Source organism: Engystomops pustulosus, chromosome 6 (assembly GCF_040894005.1).
Source record: "Engystomops pustulosus chromosome 6, aEngPut4.maternal, whole genome shotgun sequence".
Lineage (NCBI taxonomy): Eukaryota > Metazoa > Chordata > Amphibia > Anura > Leptodactylidae > Engystomops > Engystomops pustulosus.
The window spans coordinates 172,427,290-172,444,943 of record NC_092416.1 but is presented as its reverse complement, the minus strand read 5'-3'; the positions used below and the strand labels follow the sequence as shown (position 1 = coordinate 172,444,943).

Here is a 17,654-nt window from a genome sequence, read left to right as displayed (position 1 = left end):
TGGAGCCAAAGTTTGCAATGTGACGTCGACGACGCTCTTGTGCTTTGTCACCTACTCAGGTGTGTTGTGTGCTGTGTCTTTTGCAGGAGGAACAAAGGCTTCTCACTAATTGATTAATGAGGTGCAAAATGGGCCCGACCCGGAACAAAGGAAAAAAAAAAAAAAAGGAAAAATAAAAGTGACCTAATCGGCGGCCTAATTAATTGGAGCTAATTGGATCATGATTAGTCTGGAGCCGGCCGTCTACTTGAATCGAAGACACCTGCAGGTTGAGATTTGGCTGCTTCCTCCTCCACTGCTAGCAGTCACAGTCTGAGAAGGTGCGAACGACCGAAGGTAAGCTGTAGCTATCAGCGTGTGCTGGAGCGAGCGTGCTTGTCCCCTCACACCGTCCAGCGGCTGTGTCAAGAGAAAGGAAAAGTGATCTCTGAGCCGTCAGGCAGGCAGGCAGTCAGTCGGTCAGACTGACTTGACAAAAGAGTTGTTGTGGGGAGGGTGTAGCGGCGGGCGGCTGGCAGATGAAGTGCAGACGCCCGCTCGCTCGGCCCCCCTGCTGCTTTGCGGGGGAGGTGCCTGTTGGGGGCGGTCCTATGCAGATTAATTGTCCCCACGCAGAGGACTGTGTGACTTGCAGAGCAGGTTTTTCGCCTCCTGGCGGTGTCTCCTCTCCGTGAGCAGTGCTGAGAGTTCTGAAGGGGGCCCGGTCTGGGCGAGCTATGGTCGGTATCGCTTCTCGGCCTTTTGGCTAGACCAAGTGTGGTTGCCTTGTGGTTTCCGTGTGAGGTTTAGTCAATTGGTGTTTGTGGGTGCTCCCTCATCTCGGCCTTGGGAGGATCGGTTCTGGTTTTATTACCGGACCTAAACCTCCCTTGCTGCTATTTGGGGTGGGGGAAATAGTCCCCAAACAACGGGAAGAGATCCAGTGTCGCACCTGTAGTGGGTGTTTTTTCCTCTTAGGTCTGGGATTTCGGTTGCTGGCGTGAGCGGAGTCCTGGGTCGTCTTCGGTGGAGCCGTGGATCCTGAGGCGAAGGAGGAGGAGACGAATCCAACGTCGAGGGGGAAACATATTCACCGGAGGAGAGGAACCTTTGCGTGATTGTTGTCTGTCGCTTACCTTAGAGGAGGAAAGAAGAAGGAGTTATTCTTTTTCTATTATTTTTCTTTTTTTACACCATCCGCAAAGATGGAAGATGGTCAAGACTTTCCTGGAGATAATGATCCAGGAAGAAGGCCTGATTTTTTTTCTGAGTTTTTTCCTTTAAAGGACACTATTCGGTTTTTCATAGAGAGAGATCAGCGTGATACAAAAAACGTGGATTGGATCTTTAGAAACATTTTGTCTCCCATTTTTAAGTTGAAAAGGGAAGACTTTTTTTGTGTTCAGACTTTTTATAATAAAGGTGTCCTGGATGTGACGCTGGAGGACAACGCGAGATGTGAAAAAGCGTACAAACTCTATGAAACAAATAGAGATTTGGATGTTTTTGTTGGCCTAAAAGTAAGGCCACTTTTTCAATTAAATTATAAGGTATTAACTATTTCTTTTCAAAACCCTTTTGTTACAGATTGTGAGGTGGAGGCTTTCCTTCTTCAATACTGTTCCTATTTGAAGTTTAGAAACCTGGGACGGACAGGATTCGGGGCATGGAATGGTAAGAGGGTTTACATGGTCAAATTTAAAGAAGACCCGAACGAACCTGGGGGCATAAAGAGGCCGGCGCCCATTGTTTTCGTTAATCGGAATAGGGGTACTGTTTTTTTTTCTTTAATGCCCCCATACTGCTTTGAATGTCGTGCTTATGGACATTCTGTGGTGACATGTCGGATCTGCAAGGAGTGTGCGGGTCCGACACATCAAGAAAGTGAGTGTCCTAGGAAAAAAAAAGAGGGAGAGAATGGTAAGGATGAAGAACGTCAATCCGACCAAAGCAAAGAAAGTGAGGAGGGAGAAGTGGTGGATGAAAATGTAGAAAAACAACCTGAGGGAGAAAGAGAGGAGAAGGCTGATGAGAATGTTGGTTTTGAAAGTAAAAAGAAAAAGAGGAAAAAAAGTAAAAAAGTGAAAAACGTGGTATCTGGTAGTGAAGAAAGCCAGGATGAGGAAGGTGTGGAAGATACTGGAGTGGAAGATGCTGGAGTATCTGTGCCAGAGACTGTGTTGTCATCTGGATCTGGTATGGAAAAAATGGATAGTTCAAAAACTCTTAAGAGAGGTGCAGAAACAAATGAAGAAAAAGAGGATGAAGTAAAGAAATCTGCAATTGAAGTAATGTTTGGGCCCATAAGCCCAGACTCCTTTTCATCTACAGATTTACAGATAAATTTGGATCTATCTGATATTGCTGATTCCATTAGTGATTATGGATGAAGGAGTTTAAAGCCATATCCTTGAATGTTCAAGGATTTAATAACAAAAGGAAACGTAATGCTTTTTATGAGTGGTTAAACCTTGAAGATGTTGATTTTTGTTTTTTGCAAGAATGCAATATTAGGAAAGGAGTAGATTATTCTTTTCTTTTAAATGGTTGGAATGGATACGGCCTTTTCTCTGGAGCTAATGAAGTTAAAAGTGATGGCATTGGTTTTTTGTGTAATGCATCTTGGGAGATAGTAAATTTTAAGGAAATATACCCAGGAAGAATTTTGTTAGTTGAGGTTAAAAAAGAGAATTTTAAGATGAAATGTTTTTGCATTTATGCGTATTGTGAGAAAGCGAAGAGAATAGAACTATTTGAATTTTTAAAATTATTTATGGACGGAACGTGTCCAATTCTAATTGGTGGTGATTTTAATTGTCATGTTGATATGGATCTTAAAAGAGATAGATCGGTAAAAATTTTGAAAGATATGGTCTCAATTTTTAGTTTACAGGACATATGGGTAGAATGTGGAAAACAAGATAGTGAGAGGATAACTTGGAGAAATTCGTTCAGTGAATCTAGAGTGGATTATTTCTTTTGTTCAGTAGGTTTTAAGTGTGTTTCCTTTAGTTCAAATTTAAACGGTTTTTCAGATCACAATTTTATTAGATGTGTTGTTTCTTGTGGTTCAGAAAGTTTTATGGGGAAAAAGTCTACCCATTGGAAGTTAAATACCAATATTCTAGAGGATATGAAACTTAAAGATGAATTTGGGTGTTTTTATCAAAAAATTGTTCAAAAGAAAAATAATTTTAATTCTATTCTAAGGTGGTGGGATTTTTTTAAAGAGGAAACCAAAAAGTTTTTGTTGAAGTATAGCAAAAAAAGGAGTCAAGAAAAGAAGAAATTTTATGATAAATTGTTTGCGAGGTTACAGGTTTTATATGTTTTTAAAGAAATAGGTGAAGCAAGTGAAAATGAGATCCAAGAAGTAAAGGAAGAAATTAAAAAGGTTTTAGACGATAGAGGGAAAGAATTGATTTTTAATTCAAAAGTGGAATTTTACGAAAAAAATGAGAAGTGTTCTAATTATTTTTTTAAGAGATTAACTAATAAGAAAGATTACATTAAAAAATTAGATGGCGTAAGTGGGTTAAAGGAGAAATTAAAAATAGCAGAAGATTTTTATTCCCTTTTGTTTTCAGAGAAGAATTGTGATAATTCCCTTAAAAACTTTTTTATCGGTATTTTGGAATCTGTTTTTAGCAATGCTGATAGGAGTATCTTATCTGAGAAATTATTAAAAGAAGAAGTTTTTAGTGTTATTAATGGTCTTTCAGTTAGGAAAACTCCAGGTATGGATGGCCTTCCGATAGAATTTTACAAATGCTTTTGGGATCTTATTAGTGATGATTTTTTACTTGTTTTAGTGGAAGTTTTTAACTCATACATATTACCTGAATCTTGGCTCGAAGGATTGATTATTTTATTGTTTAAGAAAGGCGATAAAGAGAAACTAGCCAATTGGAGACCTATTACATTATTAAACTCTGATTACAAAATATTCGCAAAGATTCTTGCCGATAGACTGAAAAAAGTAATTAGTAATGTAATTGGGATCGACCAAACGTGTGCTGTCCCTGGTCGTAGAATTTCTGACGCTTTGTTTTTAGTTAGAGATATTTTATATGATTTTAATGATAGGGGACGTGGATTGGCGCTGATTTCATGCGATTTTGAAAAGGCATACGATAGAGTTGCCCATGTGTTCTTATTTGAAGTTTTAAGAAAATTAGGTTGTCCTGTAAGTTTCATAAAACAGATTGAGAGTCTATATAATAACTGTACTAGTAAAGTTTCTATTAATGGTTTTTTTACAAATGCTATAAGTCTTAAATGTGGTGTTAAGCAAGGCTGCCCGTTGTCCCCAATTCTTTTTATTTGTGTTTTAGAACCGTTACTGCAAGCTTTTAGATGGGATAAAGTGATTAGGGGTGTTTTTATTCCGGGTAATAATAATATTCCTGTGAAAGCAATTGCATATATGGATGATGTAACGGTGTTGGCGGAGGATATGCCTAGTTTTAATCGAATTGTGAGGACTCTTAATATGTTTTGTAGTGCATCCGGCTTTAAGTTAAATTATGATAAGACTAATGTGCTTTTAATAGGTAATTTTAAATTAAATACTGATTGTTGTTTTAAAATAGTAAATGAGTTGAAAATTTTAGGTATCTTTTTTTCCAGTAATGGTGGTAGTATTAAAAATTGGGAGTCTCTGTTGGAGAGAGTTAGGAAAAAAATAGATTTTTGGAAAACAAGGCTTTTAACTTTAGAAGGGAAAATTTTAATTATAAAACAGGTCTTAATGCCAATTATTTTATATGTATCTTTAATCTTTTTACCCCCGGATAGATATTTAAGAAAAATTGTTAAATTATGTTTTTATTTTCTTTGGAATAGTAAAATGGAGAGAATAAAAAGAGATGTACTTACCAGGAGAAAAGAAAAAGGAGGTAAAAATTGTCCGGATATTAAGAGGTTTTTATATTTAAAATATTTGGCTTATGTTGTGTCAATTTTAAAAGGTCCAGAGTCTAATTTAAAAAACATGGTCACGTATAATTGTGGGTATTTTATTAAAAAATATAATTGGTTTCTAGTATCATTAAAGAAGCCCATTAGGGGTGTACCGGCAAAAGATTACATTGTTTTAAAACGCATTTTAGAGATATACAGTTTGGAACAGTTGGATTTTAATGTTTTATCGGACCATAGGAAAATATTGAAATTTATAGAGGAAAAAGAGTGTTACGTACCTATTAAAAATTTTAGTGAATCTAGATTAAAAGAAATATGGGGTAACATGTGTTTTAATGAATTGACAAATGAAATGAAAGACTTAATATGGATGTTAGTAAACGATTGTCTTACAACACGTGAGTTTCAATATAGAAGAGGTCTAAGAAGAAATGATTTTTGTCCGAGAACAAGTTGTGGTGATTGTGAAAATCCAATGCATTTAATGTGGAATTGTACTTTTGCACAAAAGGTTTGGAGGAGAGTAAGTATTTTAATTTCTTTTATAAGTGACCTAAGACTTTTAGAATTTGATACTCTGTTTTATGGAATAGGGATTAAAAAGGAAAATTTTAGAGTTTTATGGATATTATTTTCATGTACAAAGTTAGCCTTGTGGAAAACGAGATGTATTTTAATTCTAAAAAAAGAAGAAATATCTGAAGTTGAATGTATGAAATTATGTCTCAATTATTTATATTTATTTTTCTGGAAAGATAGAATGCATTTAGGAGAAGAAGAAGCTGAAAGAATATGGAAACAGAAGTTATGGGGTAAAACATTTAAGAATGTTTAATATGTATGTACTTACCTATTTTTTTTGGCTTATGATCTCAATTCGATGATGACTTGTCTTGATAACCTATAAAAAAATATAACAATACATGTTTTTAATGTTGTGTTGTTCAAGACTTGTATACTGAGAATTGAAAAAAAAAAAAAAAAAAAAAAAAAAAAAAAAAATCTGTTCTTATCAGTTTAATATCTGATACGTCCCCTATCTGGGGACCATATATTAAATGGATTTTTGGAACAGGGAGATGGAAAAAGAGCTTGCTCTGTCCACTCCACGCATTGACCTGGTATTGCAGTACCTCCAGGACCGGTGCACCCCTTCTTAACTTGGTGAAAAAGATAGAGAAATAAATAAATAGCAAAACTTTGGAAAAGGGAAAAGAAATGGAGCCAAAGTTTGCAATGTGACGTCGACGACGCTCTTGTGCTTTGTCACCTACTCAGGTGTGTTGTGTGCTGTGTCTTTTGCAGGAGGAACAAAGGCTTCTCACTAATTGATTAATGAGGTGCAAAATGGGCCCGACCCGGAACAAAGGAAAAAAAAAAAAAAAGGAAAAATAAAAGTGACCTAATCGGCGGCCTAATTAATTGGAGCTAATTGGATCATGATTAGTCTGGAGCCGGCCGTCTACTTGAATCGAAGACACCTGCAGGTTGAGATTTGGCTGCTTCCTCCTCCACTGCTAGCAGTCACAGTCTGAGAAGGTGCGAACGACCGAAGGTAAGCTGTAGCTATCAGCGTGTGCTGGAGCGAGCGTGCTTGTCCCCTCACACCGTCCAGCGGCTGTGTCAAGAGAAAGGAAAAGTGATCTCTGAGCCGTCAGGCAGGCAGGCAGTCAGTCGGTCAGACTGACTTGACAAAAGAGTTGTTGTGGGGAGGGTGTAGCGGCGGGCGGCTGGCAGATGAAGTGCAGACGCCCGCTCGCTCGGCCCCCCTGCTGCTTTGCGGGGGAGGTGCCTGTTGGGGGCGGTCCTATGCAGATTAATTGTCCCCACGCAGAGGACTGTGTGACTTGCAGAGCAGGTTTTTCGCCTCCTGGCGGTGTCTCCTCTCCGTGAGCAGTGCTGAGAGTTCTGAAGGGGGCCCGGTCTGGGCGAGCTATGGTCGGTATCGCTTCTCGGCCTTTTGGCTTGCGATCCAGGCACGTCCGGACGCAGGCTGAAGGGTTGAGGTGGGCGTAGGGGCAACCCTAGTGCCAGCTTTGAGGAGGGATCGAGATTTTCTGTGACATTCTGGTCGACAGTTTTGCGAGAAGACTTCTACAATGGCTAAAAAGAACACAATCCGTTTTGAGGTGCCGGTCGAGGACAGAGCGAGGAACAACGTACGCTACATTCTGAAGACGGTCTTGGTGGAGCAGACGAACCTGGACCTGAGGGATCTACTGGGAGCCAACGATTTCCCGGGGAAAGGAATTTTTGAAATTACCTTCCGGGATGAAGTTAAGTGCTTTAATACCTTTGAGAAGCTTCGCAGTCTGTTTAATGAACCGGTGTTGGCGGGTATATGTGTTTATCCTGATTTTGCCTTGGAGGAGAGAAGTCTTTTTGTACATTTATTCAACGTGTATACTCCTATTGATGTGGTATCAGCATATTTGCAAAATTATGCACAAGTTAAAAGTGTTGAACCGTTGACTAACTCACTTGGGGTATACAATTGTAGACTAAAGTACAATGTGGTCTTTAAAAAAGACGATAAATCTGTGGGTGGTTTTTTGCACCCTCCGGCCAATTTTTCAGTTGGGGGCCATCGTGGCCGCATTTGGTATGATGGTCAACCGTCCTTTTGTCGCAGATGTTTTGAGTTTGGCCACACCGCAGATGAGTGCAGAAATGAGGTTTTTTGTAGGAACTGCAAAACTCCCGGCCACAGGGCTGGTGAGTGCACACAGAGACGGAAATGTGATGTGTGTGGGTCAGAGGACCATGGAATAAGGAAATGCCCTGTGGTGGAGCAAAGGACTGTGGGAACCTCAGTTTTTGCAGCCAGGCAAGCTCAGATGAAAATGATGAGAGAGATGGATGCAGCAAGAGGAGAGAGTTCCAGGAGTACATCTGCGGGGCGATCTTATGCGGATGTGGCGAAGCCTGCTGCCCCTGTGAAGGAACAGGTGGTGAGTATGGTTCCAGAAGAAGAGGAATCCGTGGAAATGCCAGACGCTCGGGATTTGGAGGATATTCTGATTCAGTTTGACAGTCCTGTACATCTATCGGATGCAGCTAATATTCTGTCCAGCTCTGTGGAGGATGCGGGGGGAGGGAATTTGTGTAAGAGGGAGGGTGGTGGGACTATCCAGTCGGAGTCTGATGATGAGCAGAAACTGGCAATATCGAGGGGCCCGAAGAAATTTAGACGGGATCAGGAGAACGCAAGCCAGAGTGAGATGGAAGAGGGCCAAGCGTTTGAGGAGGTGGAGGAGAGTTGTATGGACCCTGTGGGTTTTCGCTCAGAGCCTGGATAAAAAGGAGTAAAAATCATTATGGTTTTTGTTTTGGTGAAAGTTTATCTTAAGCTGAAACAGGCTTTTTGTGTAATGTCATGGGTATAGTAATTATTTCACAGAACGTTAGAGTGTTTCAGAGACGAGATAGAAGGGTTGCAATTTTGGATTTTTTAAAAAATGAGAATGCTGATATTGTGTGTGTGCAAGAATGTGGGATTCGGGAGGTCGTGAGTGAGAGTGAATGGGGATGTGGAAGTGTATGTTGGTCTGGTAGTTGTAAAAATAAAAATGATGGGGTGGGAATTCTATTGAAATCCAGTGAAGTGTGTATGTTAGACTATGTTGTGATTGAGGAGGGGAGGTGTATTATGGCTAATCTAAAGTATAGGGGGATATTATTTAGAGTTGTTAATGTCTATGCACCTGTTAAAAAGTCTGAAAGAGTGGATCTTTTTGAGAAAATTAGATTTTATTTACAGGGCAGAACTCCGGTTTTCTTAGTTGGGGACTTTAATGTTGATTTTGGGAGGGAATCTTGTGATATATCAGGGAAAGTGTTGGGTAGTATAATCGAAGATTTTTGTTTAAAGGATGCACAGAAGATATGTGGCCTTAATCCTTGTGTTAACACTTATTTTGCAGATAGGGGCGGTTTTTCTTCCAGACTGGATTACTTTTTTGTTTCTGGGGGGGTTAATTGTGTGGATTATAGTCATAAAACCGTTTTATTTTCTGATCATGTATTATTAAAAGGGGTGTTTGATTTGGATGGATGTTGTAAGTATGGAAGGGGTGTTTGGAAGTTGAATGTGTTGTTATTGGATGATGAGGGTGTGAGGAAGAAGTTTGAAGAATGCTTTAAAGTATGGGTTGTGAGGAAGGATGATTTTGAGAATGTGTTAGTGTGGTGGGAGTGGGTGAAAAAGAAAGTTAAAGGGTTCTTTAGGAGTGTAAGTTTTGAGGTTGCAAGAAAGAAGAGGGAAAGGTTTGAATGTTTAAACAGTAGGATGAGAATGTTAATGAGGCTTAAAGAATGTGGTATGGATGTGCAGAATTTGTTGAATGAAGTAAGAAAGGAGAGTAGGGATTTTTTGAGGGAGGTTGGGAAAAGTATTATTTTTAGGGCAAAGATTGAGAGTTTGGAAAAGGATGAAAAATGTACTCGGTTTTTTTTCAAAAAAGTTTTTTGTAAGAAAAAGGAAATAGAGTCGGTTGTATGTGAGGATGGGAGGGAAGTGAGAGATGATGAGTGTTGTGAAGAAATTGCAAGGTTTTATGAGTTTTTGTATGCAGAGAAATGGCGTGATGTGGGAATGGAAAAGGATGTTTTAGGGTGTATTGATAAAAAATTGTTTGAGGAGAGTAAGTGTGGTTTATTGAAGGATATTGGTGAGAGGGAAGTGTGGGAGATTGTATGTAGTATGGCTGCAAATAAGACTCCTGGTATGGATGGACTGCCGGTTGAATTTTATAAGTGTTTTTGGAGTGTGATTGGAAAGGAAGTATGCGATGTGTTAAAGTTCATGTGGGAGAATGAGAAAATGAGTGAAAGTATGAAAGAGGGTGTGGTTGTCTTAATCCCAAAGAAAGGAGATGTAAGGATGATTAAAAACTGGAGACCTATCACATTGCTAAATTGTGATTACAAGATTTTTGCGAAAATTATCGCTACCAGAATGAAAGGTGTGATTGAAGAAGTGATTGGGGATGAACAGTTTTGTGGGATTCCGGGAAGGAGGATACATGGGGCGTTATGCTTGATAAGAGATTGTTTGTGGGATTGTACGAATGGGAGAAAGAATGTAGTATTAGTCTCGATTGATTTTGAGAAAGCGTATGATAGATTGGCGCATGGTTTTTTGTTTAATGTGTTAGGTAGTATGGGTTTCCCGGAAAAGTTTGTGAGGTGTGTGAAATGTTTGTATGAGGGTATTTCGAGTAGGATTTTGGTGAATGGTGTTGTGGGTCGGAGAGTGAATGTTTTGTCTGGGGTAAGACAGGGGTGTCCCCTGTCTCCCATTGCCTTTATTTGTGCGTTAGAACCGTTATTGTGTTTATTAAGAAAGGATAAGATTGTGCGGGGTGTTAGAGTGCCTGGGAGTAATGGTAGGGAGTTAAAAGTGAGTGCATATATGGATGATGTATGTGTTTTGTGTGACTCAGTATGTGCAATGTTGAGAGTGAAGTTGTTGTGTGCCTTTTTCTGTTCGGCGTCTGCGTTTAAAGTGAATTGGGAGAAGAGTGAGTATAAGATTTTTGGTGCAATGGATGTGAGGGAGGATGTTGGGATGAATCAAGTGCATGGAGCGATTAAAGTGTTGGGGGTCAAATTGAATAGTAGGTTGGATGGTAGTGAGAGTTGGATTGATGTGTGTGGGAAGATTGAAAAGAAGGTATGTATGTGGAAAATGCGTGAATTATCTATGGTTGGAAAGGTGATTGTGATTAAGAGTGTGTTGTTGCCGATTATTTTGTATTTGGCATTTATTTTTCCTCCTAGTGAATTGCAGTTGAGGCGCCTGAATCGAATTTTGTTTACCTTTTTTTGGGGATCTAAGATGGAGAGATTGAGTCGAGGGGTTGTGACAAAGAGTGTGAGTAAAGGGGGTTATGGTTTTCCTAATTTGGAGGTGTATTGTGGGGTGAATATTGTGGCATATGTTTTGAGTATGGTTGAGTCTGAGTGTTTGATGGCGTGTATGTGTAGGTATGTGAGTGGTAGAAAGTTTTATAGACTGAAGTGGTGCGTGGAAGATTTAAGAAAGCCTTTTAGCTTTGAATGTGCAAGATGGTATGAATGGGTTGTTAAGTTTGTGACAAAATATGAGTTGGAGAATATGGATAAAATAGTCTTAAAAAATAAAAAAGGTGTATGTAGGATGATTGAGAGTAGGGAAAGGGTGTCTGAGATAAATTTAGTTAGAAGTGTTGATGTTGAGTCGGTATGGTCGAGAGTGAGGATGGTGGGAGTGACAAATAAGCAGAGTGAGATTGTGTGGCAGAGTTTGCATGGGGTGTTACCGGTGAGAGAGTTCCAAAAAAACAGAGGTATTATACAGAATGATCGTTGCCCGAGAGATGGATGTATGGGGTATGAGAATGTTGTTCATTTATTTTGGAACTGTATGTATGCGAGGGATGTGATTAGGAAAATGGGGCCATTGTGCAAAGCAATATCCGGGGTTAATTTTCTTACGTTTGAAGCCTTTATGTTTGGGATAAGTTTAAGTAAGAATGTGAAAATGAGGTTATTATGGATTATGTGTGCGTGTATAAAGGAAATGCTGTGGAATGTGAGAGGGGTGTATGTATGTAAGAAAAAAGAGATATCTGTTAATGATTGTGTGCGTTTAATTTTGGGGAGGATGTATATTGTTTATTTATGGGATAAGAGCAGAGGTGCTGATGCTGAAGGATTCTGGAAGGCGAAGAAGTGGCTTGATTATTTGAATTTAAATGACTAATGTTGTATATGTTGATTTGATGTTAAAATTTTACCTTTTGAGAATTCACCTGAATGATGCATGGTTGGAGGAATGTTTTAATTTGAGCAATCTGAAGACCTATCCTGATTTGGTGAAAAAAAAAAAAAAAAAAAAAAAAAAAAAAATCTGTTCTTATCAGTTTAATATCTGATACGTCCCCTATCTGGGGACCATATATTAAATGGATTTTTGGAACAGGGAGATGGAAAAAGAGCTTGCTCTGTCCACTCCACGCATTGACCTGGTATTGCAGTACCTCCAGGACCGGTGCACCCCTTCTTAACTTGGTGAAAAAGATAGAGAAATAAATAGCAAAACTTTGGAAAAGGGAAAAGAAATGGAGCCAAAGTTTGCAATGTGACGTCGACGACGCTCTTGTGCTTTGTCACCTACTCAGGTGTGTTGTGTGCTGTGTCTTTTGCAGGAGGAACAAAGGCTTCTCACTAATTGATTAATGAGGTGCTAAATGGGCCCGACCCGGAACAAAGGAAAAAAAAAAAAAAGGAAAAATAAAAGTGACCTAATCGGCGGCCTAATTAATTGGAGCTAATTGGATCATGATTAGTCTGGAGCCGTCTACTTGAATCGAAGACACCTGCAGGTTGAGATTTGGCTGCTTCCTCCTCCACTGCTAGCAGTCACAGTCTGAGAAGGTGCGAACGACCGAAGGTAAGCTTTAGCTATCAGCGTGTGCTGGAGCGAGCGTGCTTGTCCCCTCGCACCGTCCAGCGGCTGTGTCAAGAGAAAGGAAAAGTGATCTCTGAGCCGTCAGGCAGGCAGTCAGTCGGTCAGACTGACTTGACAAAAGAGTTGTTGTGGGGAGGGTGTAGCAGCGGGCGGCTGGCAGATGAAGTGCAGACGCCCGCTCGCTCGGCCCCCCTGCTGCTTTGCGGGGGAGGTGCCTGTTGGGGGCGGTCCTATGCAGATTAATCGTCCCCACGCAGAGGACTGTGTGACTTGCAGAGTAGGTTTTTCGCCTCCTGGCGGTGTCTCCTCTCCATGAGCAGTGCTGAGAGTTCTGAAGGGGGCCCGGTCTGGGCGAGCTATGGTCGGTATCGCTTCTCGGCCTTTTGGCTCCGATCAAGGCTTGTCCGGACGGAGTCAGGGGTCGAGAGGGCGCTTCCGGGTCGTGGACTTGGAGACTTTTTCCTTGGAAGAGGAAAGCTTTCTTTTTCTGTAACCCTTGTGGTTGACAGTTCATCGTTTGAAGAAGATTATGGAAGGACGCAGGAACACCATCTCTCTGGAGGTTGACCCTGAAGATAAAGTAAGAAACGACTACCATTTTCTTGTTGGAGATATCGTGATTACGAAGCTGGGAGTACCAAAGGAGCTCATCCATGGTGTTAATTCTTACCGACGCCAGGGCAAGCATGAGGTAACCTTCGAAAAAGAAGGGTTTTGTCAGGAAGTTTATCATCGTCTGTTGTCTATTGCCTCTGATCCCATGATGTGTGGTGTGCAGGTAAGACCTTTGTTCACCGTTTATGAAAAGATTGTCACGGTGCATGTATATGATTCTTTTACCCCTGTAGACTTGATCACAAGGTATCTAAGTGGCTATTGCCAAACGATTAGAGGGGGTGTTAAGCTGCAGAATGACTTGGGGATTTATATGTGTAAGATCCGGTATCATGTACGGTTCAAGCCTGATCCAAGTTGTGCAGGAGGATTTATGCACCCGCCAGCAAATTTCTCAGTCGGTGGATATCGTGGATACTTTATGTATTCGGGTCAACCTCAGTACTGTAGGAAGTGTTACAGTTTTGGTCATACGCAGGATGTGTGTCCTCATCCGTTGGTGTGCAAAATTTGTAAAACACCAGGACATGAAGCAGGAAGTTGCACTGTTGGGCGGAAATGTGACCTGTGTAATAGCTCGCTTCATTTGTATAAGGACTGTCCTGAACGGGAGAGGAGGAGGGAGAAGGAAAAGGAAGAAACAGAGAGGAAGAACCGAGAGTACCGAGAAAATTTAAAAAAGAAAGAGATGGAGTGGGCTGCCGAGAGGAAGAGGGAAAGAGAGGAGGCAGCAAAAGCTAGAGCTGAGGAGGAAGCGGTACAGAGAGAGATTGAAAGAATTGAGAGGGAGGCTGAAAGGGCACAGGTTCAAGAAATGGAAGAGTTGGTGCCTGAAGTTGTCCCTGAAGATATGATCCTGGAGGCGGTAAGCCCTGGTCACTTGTCTGATGCAGACAATATTGGTCTTTTTCTTTCAGAAGAGACAGGGTCGTGTAAAAGGGAGGGTGGTGGGACTGATTCTGAACTTGAGATCCAAGGTTTTTCCGATGAATCGTCGCCTCACCCACACAGGTGGGCTGACGAGAAGAAATTTAAGAAGTATAAAAAGGATGAAGAAGAAGCCGGTACTTGAGTTGTATCTGAGAAGAAAGAGGCTAATCACATTATGGGTAGTTGCCCAGAGGTTTTTGGACCCTACCTTCAGTTTAAAATTTGATTTTTTCTTTTGAGTTTTGTATTTTTTCTTCCTATTTAAAAAAAAAATGTCTTTGATCCTATGTTCACAAAATGTTAGGATGTTGGTATCAAAGAGCCGGAGAGCGGCCATTTTTGATTTTTTGGGCCAAGAAATGGCTGATATTTTTGTTTTGCAAGAGTGTGGAATGTGTGAGTGGGTGAAAGAAGAAGAATGGAAATTTGGAAAAATGATTTGGTCTTTTGGTTTTGATTCAAGAAATAGTGGGGTTGGTTTTCTGTTTAAAGGGGATAAAGTGTGTGTGGAAAGTTATGTAGTGATTGAAGAAGGGAGGTGTGTGATGGTGGTGTGTGAGGTATATGGGGTAAAATTGAAAATCTTTAATGTGTATGCGTCGGTCAGAAAGAGTGAGAGAGTGGTTTTATTTGAGAAAATAAGATTGTACTTACCTGGGAGGTTACCAGTGGTCGTCATCGGGGACTTTAATTGTGATGTGACCAGGGAGGATCCGGATGTATCTGAAAAAGTTTTGAAAGATACTTTAATTGATTTCAATTTATGTAATATTCAAAAAAAATGTGGGGTTGATTTGAAAACATATCATGCAGATAGGGGAGGAGTTAATTCTAAGATTGATTTTTGTTTTGTTTCAGATAATTTATGTTCTTTAAAATATAGTCAAAAAACTGTTTTTTTTTCAGACCATGAATGTTTAAATTGTAGTATGGATGTGGTGAATGGAAGGGTGTTTGGTAAGGGTGTGTGGAAACTGAATGTGTGTTTGTTGGAAGGAAAAGATGTAAGGGAAAGGTATGAGAGTTGTTATAGGAAGTGGGAGAATCAAAAAAGTGAGTATGCAAATATATTAGAATGGTGGGATGAGGTTAAAAGGAGGACAAAAATTTTTTTCATGAAGAGAGGGGTACGTAAAGCTGCTGAGAGAAAGAGAGTTTTTGTTAGTCTGAATGAACGCTTGCGTTTTCTTTATTTATTGCGTGAGTGGGGTGAGGATGTTGAAAGTGAAATTGGTGTTGTGAAAGAGGAGATTAATAAGTTTTTGAGTGAGAGAGGGAGAAGTATTATTTTTAGAGCAAGAGTGGAAAAATTAGAAGAAGACGAGAAGTGTACACGTTTTTTCTTTAAAAAAGTTTTTTCTAAAAAGCCAAGTATGGATGTGGTGATGGATGTTGATGGGAATGAGTCTGAGAATGTATTAGGGGAGATTGAGAAGTTTTATGGTGAATTGTTTGCAAGAAAAGAAAGGGATGAAGGTTTAGAGAGTGAGGTTTTGAGTGTGTTGGAAAAAGAAGTGGATGTAGGTGGGAAGGAAAGTTTGTTGAATGAGATCACGATGAATGAAGTATGGCAGGTGGTGATGGGGATGAGATTGAGTAAGACGCCAGGAGAGGATGGATTGCCGAGTGAGTATTATAGATGTATGTGGAGTATTATAGGAAAGGATGTTTTGGAAGTGTGTAGATATATGTGGAAGAATGAGTGTATATCTGAAAGTATGAAAGGTGGAGTGATTGTTTTGATACCGAAGAAAGGTGATTTGAAGTGTTTAAAAAATTGGAGGCCGATTAGTTTATTAAACGTCGATTACAAAATATATGCAAAGATTTTAGCAAATAGGATGAAAGGTGTGATTGGGAATGTAGTGAGTGATGAACAATTTTGTGCTGTGCCTGGGAGGAGTGTGCATGAAAGTTTATGTTTGTTGCGAGATGTTTTGTGGGACTGTCGGGAGAGAGGTAAGAATGTTTATGTTATGTCTTTAGATTTTGAGAAAGCCTACGATCGGTTAGCGCACGATTTTCTTTTTAAGGTGTTAGTAAAATTAGGTTTCACGGGTGATTTTGTTAAAAAGGTGCGAAGTTTATATAAGGGTATTTTTAGTAAGGTTTTGGTGAATGGGATTTTATCAGGAAGAATCGATGTTTTATCAGGAGTTCGACAGGGGTGTCCATTGTCACCTATAGTTTTTATTTGTGCAATGGAGCCTCTTTTGTGTTTGATTAAGGGTGATAAAGTGGTTAAGGGGATTCATGTTCCGGGTGCTGGTGGTAGAACTTTAAAGGTGGCGGGTTATATGGATGACGTGTGTATAGTTTGTGAGTCTGAATGTGGGTTGCGTAGAGCTAAATTGTTGGTTTCCTTTTTTTGTGGTGCATCAGCTTTCAGGGTGAATTGGGAAAAGACTGAGTGTAAGCTTTTTGGTTTGGGTGAGGTTAGTAAAGATGTTGGTGTGAATTGTGTGGAAGGAAGCATGAAAATACTGGGTGTGAAGTTTGATGAGAGTTTGGATGGGGATGAATCTTGGAAGGATGTGGCTGAAAAAGTGGATAAGAAGTTGTGTTTTTGGAAAATGCGTGATTTGTCTTTTGTTGGAAAAATTTTAGTTGTGAAAAGTGTTATTTTACCAATTTTATTATATGTGGCTTTTGTTTTTCCGCCGGATTATAATAGGTTAAGAGTTTTGCATAGGATTTTATTTATTTTTTTGTGGCAATCTAAAATGGAAAGGGTTAAGAGGGAAATTGTGATGCGTAGTAGAGGAAATGGAGGTTTGGGATTCCCAAACTTAGAAGTCTTTTTTGGTATTAATTTGATTGTGTTTTGTGTTAGAGTGATTGGGAAAAATACAAATGTGGCATGTATGTGTAAGTATGTAAGTGGGCGGAAGTTTGCACGACTGAAGTGGTATGAAGTGGATTTGAGAATGCCTGTATCTTTCAAGAATGCAAAGTGGTATGAATGGGTTTATGATTTTGTTATAAAGTATGAGTTGAGTAATTTAAGTTGTGAGGATTTAAGAAATAAAAAGAAAGTTAAATGGATGCTTAAGAGGAAAGAAGTAATGTGTGAGATTCCGGGAGTGTCTGGTGAAAATGTTGGGAGAGTATGGAAGAAAGTTGGAATGAATGGGATGTCAAATAAACAGTGTGATGTGGTGTGGCAGAGTTTGCATGGATGTTTGCCGGTACGAGAGTTTCAGAAAAAGAGAGGATTGAATAAAAGTGAAGTATGTCCGAGAGAGGAATGTAGAGGGTGTGAAAGTGTTATACATATTTTTTGGAATTGTTTTTTTGCACAAAAAGTTTTAAGGAGAGTGGGTGGATTATGTAAGGAATTAACAGGTGTGTCTTTTATGTCTTTTGATGTTGTTATGTTTGGTTTATGTAGTTTTGGGGGGGAAAAAGAGAGAGTTTTATGGTTATTGATGTGTGTTATAAAAGAAACATTATGGAATGTGAGGAATTTGTACGTGTATAGGAGAAAGGTTATGAATGAGAATGAATGTGTACGGATGATTTTGGGAAAACTTTTTGTTATTTATCTGAAAGATAAAAAAAGAAGTGGTTATGATGCCGAGGGGATATGGAAGGCCAAAAAGTGGAAAGACCTTGTTGGGTTATAACATATTGTTTTGTTTTTGTTTGTTTTTTATGTAAATATGTAAATAAGTGAATTAAAAGCATGTGTTTAAAGACCTTGATGATGAAAGGGTCCAAGAAGAATTCTTTTAAGTATTTATACTCAAGTAAG

The 17,654-nt window shown here is 39.7% G+C and overlaps 1 non-coding gene and 1 pseudogene across 1 annotated transcript; both read left to right on the top strand.

Annotated features, from left to right (window-relative positions):
• Positions 1 to 5,821: 5,821 nt before the first annotated feature.
• LOC140066327 (U2 spliceosomal RNA) lies at positions 5,822 to 6,057 on the top strand (annotated as a pseudogene).
• Positions 6,058 to 11,748: 5,691 nt separating this feature from the next.
• LOC140066326 (U2 spliceosomal RNA) lies at positions 11,749 to 11,946 on the top strand. The gene has a single exon (XR_011848215.1). It is a non-coding gene; the product is annotated as a U2 spliceosomal RNA (small nuclear RNA).
• Positions 11,947 to 17,654: the final 5,708 nt, after the last annotated feature.